The sequence below is a fragment of the Caloenas nicobarica genome, chromosome 3, assembly GCF_036013445.1.
Source record: "Caloenas nicobarica isolate bCalNic1 chromosome 3, bCalNic1.hap1, whole genome shotgun sequence".
Taxonomy (NCBI): Eukaryota; Metazoa; Chordata; class Aves; order Columbiformes; family Columbidae; genus Caloenas; species Caloenas nicobarica.
The window spans coordinates 48,118,897-48,132,921 of record NC_088247.1 but is presented as its reverse complement, the minus strand read 5'-3'; positions in this window follow the sequence as shown (position 1 = coordinate 48,132,921).

The following is a 14,025-nucleotide window of genomic DNA, read 5'->3' as shown; positions in this document are numbered from 1 at the left end:
GGCCGCCGGGCGAGCCGGGGACACCGACACCCTCCGCCCCGCCGACAACCAGCCCCGGCTCCCAGCCCCGGCTCCCAGCCCCGCCGAGCCGCAGCTCGGAGGCGGCCCCCGCCCCGCCCCGCCCCGCCCCCTCGCCGCCGCCCCGCCCCCTCGCGGCGGCCCCGCCCCCTCGCCGCCCCGCCGCCCCGCCCGCACCAAGCTAGGCTGCGCCGTGCAAACAGATGATGTCATGCTCTAGAGCCGCGCGTGACCGCCGGGGCCCGCCCTCGCCGCCCATTGGCCGTCGCCCTTCGCCCGTCAGGGCAGCGACGCTTCCCATTGGTCTGCTCCGCCACCCCGCCACCGCCCCTTGGAAAATAATAAACAATCGAGTAAAATGCGGCGCGGGGAGGGGGCGCGAGGCGGGGGGAGGGGCGGTGGCGGGTGTCCCGCGTCGGGGCGGGGTGGCCGCCGGCACTCGCCGCGGTGGCCTTGGCCGGGGCCGCTCCCGGGAGGGCTCGCTGAGCGCCGGGCCGCGGCTGCTGCTGGCCTGGCCCGGGGGTAGCGCGGGTCGCCAGGCTCCGGCTAGCGGGGAGGCGGCCGCTGGTGCGCGGTGCGGACCGGGGGCTGTGGTGTGGCCCCTGCGAGCCTTGCCCGGGTACCGTCGCGTAGAAGCTGCCCCTTCGTTCAGCGGGCCAGTGCGGGGAGGCTGCGGGCAGTGCCTGCAGCGGCGCGGGGAGAAAAGCCTTTGCTGGAGGTAGCATGATACGCTAAAAACTGCCTGCAGCCAGAAGCTGCGGCTGCACCGGGGGTCAGGCGAAGCCATCTCTCCGTTTTCCCATTCCCCTTGTCTCAAAGCGGAGTTGCAGCTCAGCTCTGGAGGGGACCCGCAGGCCTGTATGATGTGTGAGGCAAAGGGGAGCGGGTGCGGGTCTGGCAGCGGGGTCCCTTGTGCTGAGTACCTAGAGGTAGGGTGCTGATGGGGAGACCTGAAAGCTACACCTCTGGAACTGTGGCAGCGTTGGTTGTCTTCATAGGACAAATAATATCTCCAAGGTGGCTGTCCTGTCTGCATAGTGCTGTGCAGAGAGGTGTAGCCTCCATCCTTGCCTTGTTGTAGTGGCGCTTACACACCACAGCCCTAAAATAACCACCTGTCACAGTCCTGCTTCCCTCTACCTGCAAATCTAAGGCACACATCTAGAGCAGAGGCTTTACTCAGGGATCAGGAGAAGAGAACGCAGGTTGCAGGAAAGGATTTCCCTTTGCTGTGAATCTCAGCCTGGCCTCTCCTTTTGAGATCGGGTTGCCTGCATACAGCTTATTTTAGTTCCTTCAAATAGTTATTTTCTTCTGTATGTGGTTCCTGGAGGAAGAAGTCCAAGCATCTCCCTCCCTCTGTCATTCTGTATCTCTAGTGATCAGAACACTTAGGAGCTGGAGATGTGGCTTATGGTTCTTTTCCTGGAGGTTTGTGTTTTGTCGTCTGACAAACGTTCGATGTAAAGTACACAGAGCAGACTTGGAAAAGAGGGCTGAAATCCAAGGCTGTCCCTCTCCCTTCCCCACGGCAATGTTATTATTGCCAGGTCACAGCCTCTCTTTCATTGCTCCTGTGAATCCTGAATCACCACCCTCTCCCCCAGGCAGCAGTATGGGTTCAACAGGCTGGTTGAAAATGGAGTGCGTGTTAGGCCAGCCTACATCCCGGAAGATACTCTTCAGGCCAGACTAGCTCCCGGGTAAAATAGTCTTCAGGAAGGTCAGAGGGAGGCATCTGAATCCCATCAGGCAGAAGTGGGGAGATGTTGACCCTGGGTCTCCTGGTGTGGGGGGCACTGCAAGGCACACTGGGGAAGGAAGCATCCCCCACTAGGGAGTTGAGAAAGGGTTCAAAGGAGCTGGTGAAGTGTTAAGTAAAAGCAGTCAGCAGCTCAGCACATGGTGGGGAAGTCGATGATAAGCACTTGCAGCTGCTTCTCTCTCCCACCCTGGAGGAACTGGGCGGCTGCTGACTCAGGAGCTGCATCAGGCTGGAGGAATGGGAAGGGGGTCACATTTTCTGAGTGCCTGAGACATGCTGTAGCCAGCAATGGGATAGCGACAGACACCTCCTACCTTCTGTCCTGTCTTGGAAGAGCGATCAGAGCAGCGTGCTGTGAGGAGCAGGAGCCCGCTGGCATGTGTTGGGTGTGCTCTGAGCAGGCTGCGCAGCCGGGGCCGCGGGTCTCGTCTTGCACGGGGACGTGTCTGAGCTCCGAATTCCAGCGCTGGGCTCAGTGAGAAGAGAGTCACGGAGCTGCCCAACGTGGGGTGGTTCTGGGTATGCAAAAAGCAGAATGTCCTGTATCTTGGGATGCTGACAGACTACAAATAGGACTCCAGAGCCTCCAGGATTAGACATCAGTGGAGCAGGGGCTTTTGGGAGGGCAGTTCTGAACTTTAGTGCCCCAATTCTGCCCCGGTCCTGCTTCTGGTATTAAAGGCCTGACATTCTTTGTGGCTCATGTGAATGTCACTTAAACATGCTCGGGGCATGCAATTATAGCTAACTGCCCTGCAGACTCCTTCTGGAATCTGAAAAGTTGAATTCTTCCGTTCGTACGCCCACTTGCCTGCCCTGCAAAACAATTTCCTTCGGTCTTGCAAACTGTTTTGTTAAAGGTGTGCATCTTAAGTTTTTCACTGCCGTTTCACCTGTGGAAAGCAAATGACGTTGAGATTGAGACCTGATTTTTTTTTTAGTGATTTTTGGGGGGTACCATTTAAGTAAGCACACGTAATTGAATACACGCTGAGAACTGATCCGCCAAAGAGCCTGCTGTGTCTAAATACAGTAGCTACTGCTCATAATAGGCATATTAAACCTAAACTGTATCTAGGTAGGAGTTTTATAAGCCTTGGTTTATCAAAATGGATTTTTTCCTTGGAAATAAACAGGGAAAACTAGGGAGGAACTGTAGCTGAGGTCTGACAGATGTTCAAGAACACGAAGCTTATGCTATTCAGTTTGCTCACAGAGGCTTTGTGACCTGTGCCTTCGCGGTAATGATGAGACAAGCTTTTTTGCATAAAAGGAAGAAATTAACTGCCTTGGCTAATTGTACCCTTGCTAGCTAGCAACCCAAGGACACCATTTGACTGTGAAAATTGTTGGTGCGCCCAAATCTCTCAGTTGGGGAGAATATCTGACGTGAGAGTGTTTCCATATCTGTGGGTTAGAAGGGCTATTTAAAAATCTTCCTAATTGGAAAATTAAACACCTTTGCTTTAAAACAGTGGTGCACTGCTTTGAAAAATTAAGACCATATGGAATCATTTATTACTTTTCAATATGTATTCAGTCTCTGGTGCAATTTTATGTACCCGCTAATGCATACAGTCTTTTGGAGCAGGAAGAAAGCGCCAGAAAGCATGATTTAATGCTATAGGGTCACCAAATCTGTTTCAGATTACTGGATGTTTCAATCTGCTGAAAAGAAGGGGATGTCCCTGAACCACTGAAACAATGACAGGGGGGCGGGGAGGAAGCACATAAATCTGAAACTCTTTGGAAATGTAGTGCACATACCAACAAGAACTTTTAGAGGATTCAGTGGGGATTTGGTCATGTAAGAGATACAGTTATGAAACAAATTATACTAAGTAACAGGAAAGTTAAAACAAAGTCAGTATTAATAGTACAATACTTGGTTGCAATTTAAGCCATTTAATGAATCATGTTTTCAAACAGCGCAGGCCCACATAAGCATGTGACTGCAAGAGAAATTAAGAGCAAGTAATCCAGGAGTGCACAAAAGTGCTTTTGTTTATAGTTCTGCGGTCACTGGAAGTGCCTATTCTTGCGCTTATTCACAAACACCTCTGTCTGTTTCTTCCAGAAATCCTGATCAAACATTTTTTGTTCTGACTTGGTTAGAAGAAGACTTCATGCTTTAGTTCTTTTCCTACAACTTCTGTAAGGTGCAATCTCCCAGTGTCCTTCCTCTGTCAAGGAGCTGCGGTGGGTCCGACGCTTTTTGTTGTTGTTGTTTGTTTGGTGAGGTTTTTTCATTTTTGTTTTTTTTTTTGTTTTTTTCTGCATGACAAGCCATGGAGCAATCTTTGCTCCCAGGACCTGGGAATTTCCCTTTCCCTGGTTCAGCAGAGACCAAGAAGAGGCCAAGGCTGCCGAGTTAACCATGCATGATCCGTGCCACCTGGCAATGAGCTCTGCAGGCGTGGGAGGCAATCTCTGTGCCTTTATCTGAAACCTGAGAGCAGTATAACAGTCTGGCTAGTTATAATTTAACAGAAAACCCTTTTTTTTTTTGTCTTGCTGTGATGTTGTGCTTTCTTTTAAATGTCATCTGTAGAGTCTCCCAGTGAGTGGGGAGCTTCAGTTTTGCTTTGTATTTCTTACAGATACTGACAAATTTTTTTTCATACGAACATGGTCCATTAGGTTACTGAAAAAGAGCCAGAATCTTTCTTAGAGGCATAAGCAAGCAAAAAAGAGTTTGCAGTAGCTTTTATACTTCAATCAAACTGCTTTGTCAGTATATATTAATCATTTATAACCAGTAGATTAATTGACTGGTTCTTTTATTCAGGTTGAAATCTTACATTGTTAGAAGAGTTATTAAGCAAGAAAATTAATCTTCAGCTTTTCTGTAACACTGAAGCTTGTTCATTACTGTTGTGCCTTCCATCATTCTTTAAATATTTAATAATTGATAGCAGTAATTTCAAATAAATTCAGATCTTTTGTTTAAAATATATAGAGTACACATGCTTCTTCTGGATCGACACCTTAATGTGACCTCTCATGCCTGCTCAAATTATAACATCAAAATAAAATTATTCAGGCAAAATGAAGCCAGTTGGGTGAGTACATAATTAAGATTAAGGCAAATAACATGAGAAGTAATTGCTGTCATCTGTGAATGACTCTTATCCAGATCCTATATTTTAGTTGTTAGAAAATCTTAAATAAAATCCTCTTTAAGGTCCTTTAAAACTTTCCTGAGAGTAATTGTCAATTTAGGTATGTATTCTGACTTTAACTTGTAATATGGCTGGTAAGACTATTACTTACCCATAGATGGCAATAGCATTACACTGCTGAAGTAGCCCCCGGCCTATGGAACGGGGCTGTGATGGTGGTGAATATGAACTTGGGTAATGGAAAGCAAAAATATCCCTTTTTTTTTCTTTTTTCTTTTTTTTTTTTTTTGTCTGTTGCAGCAGTGATGAGGCCTGTTCTACTTGCAGGAATGTTGAGACTAATCATGTGAGAAAAGATCCTGGAGTGATGAGGCAGCATATTTCCCATGTCTGAGGTCAGGATTTGCTCTGTGAAGCTGACCTTTAAAACAGCCTGAAAATGAGGAACGCAGCACCAGCGAGCAGAGCAGGAAGCATGAAATGATGTAAGATATGTTTCTTCTGCATATGAAATACTTTTTTTTTTTAAGCTCCAGATTTGTGAGTCAGCGTTCTCTGCCACTGACAGAATATAAGAAAGGGGAAATTTCTGTGGATAAGGAGGAATTCCTATTATTGTAAGTTGAAATCTAATAAAATATTAGCTATCGAGTATTTTTGTTCCCTTCTTTTGAGGTGGGGGAGTGGTTATTTTTTTCTCCAAATAGGTTTTCACTCAACCTCCTGATCCGAGAACCCTGGAAAGTGATAGAAAAAGTGGTATTTCTGCTCAGCCTGGATGCCTTATCTACCTATAACAGGTGTGAAGTGCCCCTCGCTTTGTTGGTGTTAGATATCTGGGTGACTGCTGGTTTGGCTCTGACAAGTGACAGCGGGATGGTCCTGCCATGAGAAAGCTTTGGGTGCCAGTGCAGGGCAGATGCTTGATGCAGGAGGGGCAGCTCAGGGACCCCACAGGACTAAATTATCTGCCCACCTGAGGTGTCCTGGTTTTGTTAAAAACAAGACCAGTTCTCTTTTGGTGAATTTTCCTTTCAGCTAAGTTCTTCTAAGTACCTTCTAAGTAACTGCACTTTTCTGAATTTAGCTACATGTTTTTTGAGACGCTGCTCGCTCCAGACTGATAAGATGACCAATGGAATGCTGAAGAAGCTCATGTTTAGATTTATTGCTATAACAACCAAGAGGACTGATAAGATTTCACACATCCCATAAGTGAGAGGGGCATATTTGCAAGGAGGGGCGGACAGAACAGGTGATTAAAACTGACCGAGTATTCCATCCCAGCCACGTCATACACCCTATAAAAGAAAGAGATTATGAGAGTCTCGCTCTCTTTGACCATGGCCGGCATCTGAAGAGGGCCCTGCCTGTCGCCCCTGCAAATCCCAGGCCTACTTCCAGGCCCTGAATCCCCAAATCCCGTTCCAGTTTGCTGTGAAGTCCCGCCCAGAACTTGTGGGTGCCTGCCCTGCAGCTGCTGGAGTCACGCCAACTCCACATCGGGCAAAGCCGCTCTACCCCGGGACATTCAAGATTGGTTTTGTATATCTTGTATTATTTTCTCTATTTATTAGTAGCATTAGTAAAGCCTTTAAAACTTTTCCAACTTGCAAGACTCTTTCTAACTGCAAAGAGTCTCATCCTTATCCTTCTCCAGGTATGGGGGGATTAGCAGAGGGCATCTGCCACGGTTTATTGTCACCTTGCAATTAAACCTTGACATGAGGTTACCAGCCTGGGTTTGGTCCCAGCTGCACAGTGATGCAAGAGCTGACACAAGCCCTCTCTGAGCGTACACAAAAGTGCCTTTACTGCCTTTTCTTCCTTATTTCTTGCCTTTTCTTCCTGTGTCCTTTCTCTTGCTGAGAGCACGAGGCTGCGCTGAGGGGCCTGATGCGCCTGCTGAAGGCTCCGCTGGCATGGAAATCTTGCCTCTCCGGTGTCAGTGCGAGCCCTTAGACCACCCCGGGGCAGGACAAGGGTGCCCCAGCATGTCACCACCTCTCTGATCCCAAGTCCTGCTGACCTGTCAAGAAAGAGGGTTCAGAATGATGAAGCAAGGGAGTCGCTTCATCTTTCTCCCTCCTTGGAGGCTGGTTCTGTGTTCGGACACCATTTATTTCAGTGAAGGGGACGGTGGTGGAGAGCACTTCCAGAGAGTGGAACTCAGCTCCACGGGTCCACGGCAAGACTGCAAAAAGTTGGCCCAGGCTGCTGGCACCTTCCCAAACAATTCCCAGGCATGGATGTAAAAAGCCTGGCTGCGGCCACCCCACTTTGATGGGTAAGAGAGTTTAACAGCCTAGATACAGCTGCTTTGTGCCCGGTGGCTGGTTTATCCTGAGAGATGCGGTCTGGGTGTGCCTGGGGCGATCTGTGCTCAGAGTGGTACCTTGTGCAGGAGCAGCTTTGCTTTCCAACACTGAATAACATCACAGTGAACAGGCAGGGAGACAGCCTTGTCATGCTTTCTCTTTACCTGCTGAGACGGCAGCACCAGTGAAGGTCACCGGTGGCTGTTTTTGGGTGCTCCAAATGCCAACCAGAGGGAAGCCAGCTTGCATCTGCCGAAGACTCTGCATAGATTTCTTTTTTTCAGACTCCTAAGGGACAAGCAACTGGATATAAGCACGTACGGTATTCGTGAGACCTGCACTGGGATGGCTTGCATGTTTTAAATTGATGTTGAAAAATGGGTGGTGGAACATTAGAGCCACACAAAATGATTCAGAGCCTGAAGAAAATGCTTTGCAATGGGAGATGCGAAGCACTCGCTCTCTCTAGCTTATCAAAAAAGACTGAGCAGGGAATTGATTATGATGGTGAAGGAACTTCCTTGGGAGAAAAATATCAGGTACTGAAAGGCTCTTTAATCTAGTAAATTATGGGAATGTGTAGCAGCAAGCTGAAACCAGATAAATTCATATGAAAAACTGGGCACAAATTTATGGGAATGAAGGTGATTAATCACTGTAACAAGCTGTCAGGGCAGTTGGCGCGTTTTCCAGATGTGTCTGAGCCAAGGCGGGCATGTTTCTGATGGATGTGCTCTAACCACAGTTAGAAGCGTGAGTGACACTGTAGTCAAGTCTCACGGAAGGTAAGCAGGTGAGGTTTGAAGGGCTGTGATATACAAGAGGTCTGACTAACAGTTCCCAAAGGAGCCGCAAAGATCTAATGGTTCCCATCTGTCCTTAACCTCCGAGAGAGTGAGAAAAACAGCACTGAGCAGAAGGTGGAAGGGAAAAATCAACATGACAGCCCCGTCGCTGGCACACTAATGTGCTCTCTGTTTCTCCAAGGACGGTGTCTTTCACCTGCTCGGGGCCTTACCAGTTTATTCTCAACACCCATCACAATACCAATATTCCTCAAGTCCACAAGTGCTCTGTACGGATTTGTGTCAATCTCTTTCATCTGAGGAGAGCTTGAGTAAAAATCTGTGACGCTCAGCAGCTCACATGATAGCTCAGATAAGCAGTTTCCTTTTTGATTGCTGTCATTTCATCTTGAGTTTTGGACTGGCCTGTTCTCCATACCTCTGAGTTTCCCTAGTACCCATTTTCTTGTATTATTTTCCTTTGCCACTGAGCTCAGTACACTGTGATGCGTTGAGAATCTCTGGTGCAGTAGATCTCAGAGGCTTCTTACTCATTCTGAGACCATTTGTTCCTCCTAATTTGGCAAAATGAACCCTCTCTTTCTTGCACAGATTTCACTCAGGATGGGTACATCCATGACGTAGTGTGTACCTAGGAGGTTGTCAGGAACTTTTTGATAAAGTGCCTTTCATCATGCTGTAGCTATTGACAGGAAGGTGCTAAGGTATCTTTGCAAAATACCTGCAATCTGTATCTAGGAAAGTGCTCTAATCTCATTTTAAACACAAGACTTCTCTCCTGGAAAACCGGTTGGGAGTGGAAATCAAGAATTTCTTATTCCCTGTTGCTTTTTCCTGGGTCCCAGTGCTTTCCCACTTCCTCCCCCTCTGCTTGGGATGGTACCAGAATTTTATTCTCTCAAACCGTAAGTCAAGTCTACTGGCTTCTCCTTGATCCAGAGGGTGATTTTGTACAAAGTCAGAGCTGAAAAAAAGGCCAACAAAGGGGTGGAGTTGTTCACCAGTTGTCATCAATAGCCACAAGCCATTAACCTAGTGCATGGACTGTCTGGAACATAACAAGTTAGAGGTAGAGCAGGGGTTTGAACTGAGATCTCCAAACAGTAAGTGAGAGCCCTGAGCTTATTTTTAACAAACAAAAAACCAACAACAAAACCCACAAAAACAAACCAACCAATGAAACAAACAAACAAACAGTTTAAAAATAGGAAATGGTTTAGGCAGTAGAAGCATTTTGCATGAGCAAAATGCTCCAGCGCAGGAAGGTACAGAGGGTGTAAGAAGAATAAGACTGGCTGGAGAGGTGGGAATAGCTAAGTTGGGCACCAGGTGAAGTCTTGCCATGTCTGGTCTTATTTGCAAAGTCTGCAGCTGAAAACAGACCCAAGGAGGAACTGATCCAGACTATTCCCAGCCTTTGAGGAACATTCGGTTTTGGATCCAAAGGACCCAGGTTTTATGTTGAACTGAACCCAACCATGAGTTTAAAACTTTTTCAAAACTCTGGAGAGATGTTGCTTTTGACCTCACTCTACAGCTTGGATCCGTTTGCTTAGTCACTAGTCAGATGAAGGTTATTCTCAGTGTCAGGAAAATATCTACCTTTGTTCTCCCTCAGATTAGCTTTTTGTCACCCTCCAGTTTATCTGGTTTTATAAGCACATCCTGCTGCTAAATGTAGGTAAAATAAGTGGCTAATCCTTTTACTCTCTTTCAGCTTGTTGATCACAGGATTCAGTCATATGCATAGTAACGTGTAATTGAAGGATGGTGGCTTTGCCCAGCTGGCTTAGATCTCACCTCTGAGCCCATACTCAAAAAGACCTACCCATTCTGAGCAGTGTGGGAAGCTCTCCAGGGCCCAGAATGTGAGAAGTATTCGATTTGTGTAGAAACGTTCCTGCGATGTTGTGGAATCCAGCCAAGAGCCATGATGAAAGCGAACAGTGTTTTCTAGGACATCCAGTTTCATTTCATTTTGTCGTGCCCATAGAACTTTTCGGCAAAGATCTGTACTCTTCTGTGTGTTGATTTTGTCCTGTGTCCTTTTGTGATTTGGTTACCCTGGCAATCCAGCTAATTTTCGAGAAAAGTCAGGTCCATCGAAGTTCCTCGACCTGTTACATCAATGGCCTGCTTACTCCTTCGGTTCCATTGACTGCAGGTTCTTTCATGGGCTTGGACCCTTATGAGAAGAGATCTGCAGAGAGGGTTATGCCCTGACACGCTGGATTGGATTTTTTTTGCCTTGTTTCTTCTTCACTCTAGCTGGACTAACCATCTTTCTTGTTTCTTGAAAAAAGGGGGCAGCTTTTCTGTAATACATATTACCAGGCTTCTGTTCCAGGAGGTTCTTTATAGGATTGAAATTTTCCTGTAAAAGTCTCTTCTTACTTGCCTCCCTTTGCCATGTTTGTACAGTAGTTTGACTTGAAAAAGTCTCGAAATCATTTATACCTCTAGGCAAGCCATAGAGGGACTAATGTTCAGCAAGTTCATCTGTATTTTCCACTTGAATTTAGTAGTTTTTGAGCTTGAGGATTAAGACATGCAGCCTAAAACATACTTAAATATGCCACAGCACTGAGTATTCAAATGCCTGGCTCATTGAATGCCATGTGGGGTGCTTGCACTCCATATGGGGAGAGACGGGTGCCTCAAAAGAACAGAAACTGACTGCACAAGGAGCTGCTTGCACCACCCAGCAGAGGATATGAGCCTGGAAGGGGAAGTCATACGGGGAAGCCCATGAAGCCAAGAGCTGCTCACATTTTAAAAATAAAATTTTGTTTAAAAATAAAAATGAAAAAAACTCTAAATATGAAATGTTAACCGGAGGTTGACTCATCTTCTTTGGTATCTTCCTTGCTTCTTTGTCCATGTTTTGGAGAGGATGCGGTCTGCACGTTCTCCTCGGGATACTGGCAATGGGGAGGAAGCAAGTTGAACCACGTGGGAGGAGGAGGAGTGGAGAGGCTGTGGCAGTGAAGGGGTGGCAGAACAGGACCGGGGAGTTTCCTGAAGCTCTTACGGCAGCAAGCCCAAGCATGGGCCATCTTTTTTTATAGAAGAATAATCATGGGGTTTTCTTTGAGGAGGCCACTGTAAGCCAAATCCTCTGAGTGCTCTGGATCTCAGACCATCAGGGTTTCAGCCCTGTTCAAAAGCCAGGCTCCTCCCAGCTGGAAGGGCACTGGCTTGTGCTATTGGGGAAGAGATGAGGCTATATCAGCTCCAAATCTGTTTCAAGTGTCATGATTTTTTGAGAGCAGTGACAGAATCCCAGCAGATGAAGGACGAGACACTAAGGAGATTTCTTCACCAAGATACAGAGAACATCTTGTCATCACAGCTGCCTTTGAAGTCGGGCAATTCACAGCTGCACCTGAAGTTGAGCAATTCTCCTTTTCTTGTAAGGCCACTTGTATGTGCAATGAGTACCCCAGAATTAAATAAAGTCCCAGGCGCAGATGGCACTACTCACCAGCTTCACTTGCCGAAAAGTCCCCACATGCAGGGGCAGCAATGACTCCTCCAAAGAGCTTCTGCACCCCAGGGTGGAGAAGGCCTCCCAGCACCAAGCCAACGTGGTGCCAACACATACTAAGAAGGGTGGGCTGGAGACAGGGATCCAGGTGGGGATATGCCTGCCTGAGGAGTCGCAGGTAGCCATGCAGAAGTATTGGGCTTTCCAAACGCTTTCGGGGGCCTGCCAGTTGCTTTACTCAGGAGCACATGTGCCTCATGTCCCGCGCTGAGGGGTCCTGCATGGTGGTGCGGCTGGGAGAATTTTGCTGGAGCCATCACAAGGCAGAATCTGGCTGTGGGGTGAAGGCTGGGATAGGATCAAGTGATGTGAAATACTGTATTTATCACTGAACAGTTTGGGTTGGAAGGGACCTTCAAAGGTCACCTAGTCCAACCCCCTGCAATGAGCAGGGACATCTTCAACTAGATCAGGTTGCTCAGAGCCCCATCCAGCCTGGCCTTGAATGTCTCCAGGGATGGGGCATCTACCACCTATCTGGGCAACCTGTGCCAGTGTTTTATTGCTCTCATTGTAAAAAATTTCATCCTCATGTCTAGCCTGAATCTCCCCTCCTTTAGTTTAAAACCTTCACCCTTTGTCCTGTTGCAACAGGCCGTGCTAAATATTCTGTCCCCATCTTTCTTATAGGCCGCTTCTAAGTACTGAAAGGCTGCAATTTACCTGAATATAAGGCAGCCCCGCTTCCAAGGAAGCCCTCGCTTACCAAAACCAAGTAATAATTGACTGGCTGTGTATCAAACCCATAAATCTTCTGTGTCCTGGTGAGTGTCAAGCCATCCCAGTCCTGCACGGGGCTCCGCTGCCCACCTGCCCCACACTGCCCTATTCAACAGCCTCCCCATAGCCCCATACGATCCCTCTGCCCATCTTTTTTTGCCACTGCCCAGCCTGACACGGAATACAGGGTGTCCCCAAAGTGCCCGGTGCCACCACACGCGTGGCTCCTGCCCCCAGCCAGCCGTCCAGCGTGCCCCGCAGCCACTGCCGAAGGGAACGCGAACGTCCTATGTCATGCCAGGAGCCCGGGCATCTATTTCACTTCGTTCTCAGCCAGACAGAAAGGTGAAAGCGGGCGCGTTTCACGCATTTCTTTTCAGAAATTACCTTTGTAGGAGCAGGTGGCACCCTGTGCGGTGACCCCCGTCAGGGGCCCCGTGTGCCGCGGTGCGGTCCTGCCATCTTGTGGCCTTCGCCTCCCCTGCAGGTCCCCTCCGCGGTTTGCGTTTTGTTTTTCCGTGAGTTTTCCCAAAGCAGTTTTTAAACCCTATTTTGAAGATCAGAACGGGGCAAAGCCTGAGGCACCGTCCCGGGCCGCACAGTCCATTTCATGGTCAGGGAAATCACTCACTACAAGGCAAATGGCCATGTGCTCAGAGTTGCGGTACTCGCAAGCTTTTGGGGGCTTATGGACTGCCCAGGTGTCTCCTTCTGTTAGCCTAAGGACAGGTATCCCGACACATCATCGCCGATCTAGAATTTTATAGCCCCAGCTTGCTAATTTTTACCCTTGGAGAGGCCAGCCTATGCATGCTCTGGAGAGGGCATGTGAAGGCGGCCAGGGGACACATTTCAATTGGAAGTGCTACCGAAGAGCACAAATAACGAGCGTGATTTACGTGAAATTGCCTGCTCGGTATTATTGAAACACCCTGCTGAAGAGAGAGCGTTGCTGGTGCTTGCACGTTGCTGTGGGAAAAGCGTGAGGAAAATAAATCCCGTCCCCTGTGGCAAGAGGAGAGATCCCAACACACGGTGGAGCTAGATGATGGCGTATGGTGCTCCCGAGACAAAGGTATTGCTACAAAACATGCTAATTTACTGCTTTACTGCTTATCCTGTTTTAGCCCAGGTTCTCATTTTGCCTAGATTATGGAAAAGCGGTGCCTCAAATCACTTAGAATATAGCACTGAACTTTGCCGCCACTGATGGTAAATGCACCAAAGTTAGGGGAGAGGGAGCAGCAAATCCTGACTGCGTGTCTAGCCTCTCTACCAGGAGCATCACAGCTCAAATGAAATGGTAAAAATCTCCCCAAGAGTCGTACCACAACAGGGCTTTTTGCATGCCCCCCTTGCATGACCGTGGGAGAGCTGCGGAGTGAAGGCAATGGAGTTTGTATCTTGTTTTAAGCCAAAAAATGTGAAATGTGAAGCTCACTTCTCCCTAAAAGCCTCTGCTTAGGCTGTTATACAAAAGATGTTAATTCAATCATCTTCCTGTTTAAAAGATGTGCTAAAGTCCAGGTCCTCCTTTGTAGGGACCTACCTTTCACTCTAGCCAGGTACCCAGGTATATTGGAGGATTTCAACCCAAGGGTGGAGGCTTTTGCAGCTCATTTCTCACTTGGGACATAGGCAGGATCTTGTGGCATTAACAGCTCAATGGCTTCAGCTCCAAATGAGCTGACAAAGGTGTTCTCAGCCCAGAAAGTTTTTCTCTTTTCTT